The sequence below is a fragment of the Cicer arietinum genome, chromosome 7, assembly GCF_000331145.2.
Source record: "Cicer arietinum cultivar CDC Frontier isolate Library 1 chromosome 7, Cicar.CDCFrontier_v2.0, whole genome shotgun sequence".
NCBI classification, from domain to species: Eukaryota; Viridiplantae; Streptophyta; class Magnoliopsida; order Fabales; family Fabaceae; genus Cicer; species Cicer arietinum.
Genome location: NC_021166.2, coordinates 30674367 through 30679695, shown reverse-complemented (window position 1 = coordinate 30679695; position 5329 = coordinate 30674367).

Sequence of the window (5329 nt, the reverse complement as noted above, 5' to 3'; positions counted from 1 at the left end):
CTTGGATGATGCATGTCTTTGTTCCTTGAAAATATATGTGGTATTAGTTTTTGATTATTTATTTGTTTTTTAAAAAGGTGATGTCAATAGTATTTTGTTTTTCACCAGAAAAATTGTTGAATATAAAGAGTATTGAGAGACATATGGAATAACCCGTGTGCTTCAACTACACAATGGAATCTCTTTATGTAGGCATTATTAACAAAGAAAAGAGGAAGAAAGAGGAAGAAGAGAAACAACCACTCTAGGGTTTCATAACATAGAATGAACCAAAACTAAAGTTAATAGGGTTACAATGAGTATATATATCTAAGAATAGAATTGTCTAGAATTGTCTAAAATACCCTTACTACTAATATATAATAATATTATCTAACATCTCCCCTCAAACTCACGATGCATTAACATGGAGCATCGAGAGTTTTTCAACTAAAAAAAACGAAAATGTTTAATGGAATGCATCTTTGTGAACAAATCAGCAATCTGTAAAGAAGAAGAGACAAACGGTAGAATAATGATTCTATGCTGAAGATGATGACGAGAGGGGTAACGAGGAGGATCCACAATCACAGGAGGTGGTTGGACAGCCGGGGGGACAAGAGGGATGTCACCAAAGAAGAAACAACAATCAAAGAGAAGAACCAAGCCAACAAAAAATCAAATCGAAAAAGGAGTGATCAAAAAAAGGAGCAACAACCATATCAAAATCAACAGATAGGAACAACCAAAGAAGTAGCACCACGAAACCAAATCCAAACAAACCAAGGAGCAACAACCATATCAAAATCAACAGATAGGAACAACCAAAGAAGTAGCACCACGAAACCAAATCCAAACAAACCAAGGAGCAACAACCATATCAAAATCAACAGATAGGAACAACTAAAGAAGTAGCACCAAGAAACAACCATATCAAAATCAAGAGATAGGAACAACCAAAGAAGTAGCACCACGAAACCATATCCAAACAAACCAAGGAGCAACAACCATATCAAAATCAACAGATAGGAACAACTACAGAAGTAGCACCACGAAACAACCATATCAAAATCAACAGATAGGAACAACCAAAGAAGTAGCACCACGAAACCAAATCCAAACCAAATAGAACCAAACAAAACTAAATCATATAAAACCAAACTAAACAAAGAGAGAAGCAACAAAGCAAATCACTAGAGAGATTAGCAATCAAACAGAAGAAGCAACAGACAGAATGACAACACAGAAGATCAAATTTTCAGCCTCATCCAAGTATCCAACCCTTCCTAGAAGGTCAATCATACACTCATAATGCTCAATCTGAGGCACAATTCCAAATCTCTCCATTTCTTTGAAACATCTTCTTCCTTCCTCTACCAAACCACAATGGTTGCAAGCAGATAACACACTAGTCATTGTTATCTCATTTGGTTCAAATCCTTCCCGTAACATTGCTGCGAATACTTCTAACGCTTCCTTTGCACAACCATTGACACCATAACCATTTATCAAAGCAGCACAATGAACCTCCAAACCTTCTCTCAAAGCCATACAAATAATGACAGGAAAATACGACAAACACAATCACTGAGACAAAATAAATTAGGGATAACCTGGTGTTGTGCGAGCACGATTTCTCCCCCTACAGACGTCGTTTTACCGATCCGACCATTGAAGAAGAAGACCTGAATGTTGTGAACCTGCTGTCCAAAATCAGCCAAATCCAACGGTTAACGAATGCGCAATCGATGTTTTTGTGAGACTGATTTCCCAAAATCGGGAACATGGTTACTCTTCTCTTTTCTCTTTTGGTGGTTGCCTTTTCTATCAAAAATAGTCTCTCTTTTCTCTACGGTAGATCCCAAAATCAGGATGATAATTCTCAATCATCTCTTCATAACGATCAATCAAAATCCCCCAATAACCATGCAAATAATAATGATTCTCAAAGTAAACTTTACCACCCCATTGTTCTTTTTAGCTCGGTTGATTAGAGCGCCAAAACCTAATGGGTTGTGGAAAGGTTTATAGAACCCTAATAATTTTTTATTTTTTTTTCCGACTGATCTACTAAAAGTAAACGAAAAGCTACAAAGAAGGGGTAAACCAGAAATGAGACACGGTTTACCGAAAAAATCTCACTGAATATTGGAATGTTAGAAAAGAGAAACTATAATTATATTCCCTAATTGTTGGGAACTCGACAGCGGAATAGAGGCGGGAATATTCTAAGAGGATCGAAATAGGCTCTAGATACCATGTTAACAAAGAAAAGAGAAAGCAAGAGAAAGAAGAGAAACAACCACTCTAGGGTTTCATAACATAGAATGAACCAAAACCACAGTTAATAGGGTTACAATGAGTATATATATAAAAGAATAGAATTGTCTAGAATTGTCTAAAATACCATTACTACTAATATATAATAATATTATCTAACAGGCACAAGGTATTAAATAACCCTAATTTATAGTAATACTAACGGGCCATAATACTTACATACTTACAGTCCATATAATTATTTACATTCTAATATAATATTTAACACTCCCCCTCATGCTGGAACATATAAATCAAATGCACCTAGCTTGTTACATATATAACTAATTCTAGGACCTCGCAATGACTTTGTAAACACATCTGCTAACTGATCATTGGAGTTGACAAAGCTGGTGATGATGTCACTCGATTCAATCTTTTCTCTAACAAAATGACAATCAATCTCAATATGCTTGGTCCTCTCATGAAAAACAGGATTCGAGACAATGTGCAATGCAGCTTGATTATCACATATTAGTGTCATTGTGCTGGTTTCTTCAAATTGAAGTTCTTTCAGTAACTGTTTCAGCCAGATGAGTTCACATGTTACTAGTGCCATGGCCCAATATTCTGCCTCAGCGCTGGATCTTGCAATAACATTTTATTTCTTACTCTTCCAAGATATTAAATTTCCTTCGATGAGTACACAATACCCGAAAGTTAATCGTTTATCTATGGGTGAGCTTGCCTAATCGGCATCTGAGTAGCCAATTATCTGAGTATGTCTTCTATCTTCATAAATGAGACCTTTTCCAGGTGCACTTTTGATGTATTTAAGAATCCGGATTACAACATCCATATGTTCTTGGCAAGGAGAATTTAAGAACTGACTTACCACACGAACAACAAAGAAAATGTCAAGACGAGTGACTGTGAGATAGTTTAATTTTTCAACCAATCTCCTATATCTTCTTGAATCTGATATAGGCTCCCCCTGATTGGGTAGGAGTTTGACATTTGGATCCATAGGAGTATCAACTGACTTGGCATTTAGTAGGTCTGTTTCTTCAAGAATATCCATAGCATATTTTCTTTGTGAAATTACAAGGCCACCATTGGATTGGGCTACTTCAATACCTAGAAAATAACGGAGTTTACCAAGGTCTTTAGTCTGAAATTTATTTGAGAGATGTTGTTTTAACTGGAGTATTCCTTGTTGATCACTACCAGTTATAACAATGTCATCCACATAAACAATAAGATAGATGCACCCTTGAGCTGAGTGATGATAAAATACAGAGTGATCGGCTTCACTGCGGATCATACCAAATTCTTGTACTACTGAGTTGAATCTGCCAAACCAAGCTCTAGGAGACTGTTTAAGACCATAAAAGGACCTGTGTAGCCGACAAACCATGTTAGAAGACTCCCCCTGAGCAACAAACCCTGGTGGTTGCTCCATATACACTTCCTCTTCAAGATCACCGTGCAAATTTTTTTTTTTAATGTCAAGCTGATGGAGGGGCCAATGTCGAATTGCTGTAATGGAGAAAAATAGTCTGGTAGATGCCATTTTGGCAACCGGTGAGAATGTATCACTGTAATCCAACCCAAAAATATGAGTATATCCCTTGGCTATCAAACGAGCCTTAAATCGATCAATCTTACCATCAGGACCAACCTTCATTGTATAAAGCCAACGACACCCGACTAACGACTTCCCATGAGGTAAAGGGATCAGTTCCCAAGTACCACTGCTTTGTAGAGCACACATCTCATCAAGCATTGCTTGCCTCCACTCAGGGTGGGATAATGCTTCACCTGTAGTTTTAGGAATAGAAACAGAAGACAAGGAGGACAAGCAAGTGTAATGTAAAGGAGAAAGACGATGATAACACAAATCAATATAATGAGGAGATGGATTATGGGTGGTGCGAATATCCTTACGAAGAGCAATGGGAAGGTCAGGCTCAAGTGGCAGGGCCGGATCCTGAGGTGGCGTCGGAGGAGAGTCTGTAATGGGAGCAGGAACAGGCACACTAGAGGATAAGCGACGACGCTAATATGTTTGTAGTGGTCGTGGAGGTTGGGGGGCAGACTCGACAGGTTCGATAGGAATATGAGTGGGTGGGAGAGGCATAACTACGTGAGGAGGTTCGAGATTAATGTCCTGATAGGGCTCAGTAGCTATATGGGTAGGTTTAAAATATTGTACAGACTCGAAAAAGGTAACATCGACTGATGTAACGTAGCGGTGTAGTGTGGGAGAATAACAACGGTAGCCCTTTTGGGACCGATGATAACCGAGAAAGACACACTTGAGTGATCGAGCTGACAATTTGTCCAAATATGAGGAGATGGATTATGGGTGGTGCGAATATCCTTACGAAGAGCAATGGGAAGGTCAGGCTCAAGTGGCAGGGCCGGATCCTGAGGTGGCGTCGGAGGAGAGTCTGTAATGGGAGCAGGAACAGGCACACTAGAGGATAAGCGACGACGCTAATATGTTTGTAGTGGTCGTGGAGGTTGGGGGGCAGACTCGACAGGTTCGATAGGAATATGAGTGGGTGGGAGAGGCATAACTACGTGAGGAGGTTCGAGATTAATGTCCTGATAGGGCTCAGTAGCTATATGGGTAGGTTTAAAATATTGTACAGACTCGAAAAAGGTAACATCGACTGATGTAACGTAGCGGTGTAGTGTGGGAGAATAACAACGGTAGCCCTTTTGGGACCGATGATAACCGAGAAAGACACACTTGAGTGATCGAGCTGACAATTTGTCCAAATCAGGAGATAAATTGTGAACAAAACACGTGGACCCAAAGACACGAGGTGGTAGTGGGTGAAGAGGGGTATGGGGAAAAAGGACCGAATGGGGGATATTGCCATCAAGGACGGAAGATGGCATACGGTTAATAAGGTATCACGCCGTTAAGACTGCATCCCCCCAAAAACATAATGGAACATTGCCATGGAGAAGTAAGGTTCATGTGGTTTCAATGAGATGCCGATTTTTGCGTTCGGCTACCCCGTTTTGTTGAGGTGTATGAGGACATGATGTTTGGTGTAAAATACCGTTGGAAGCCATA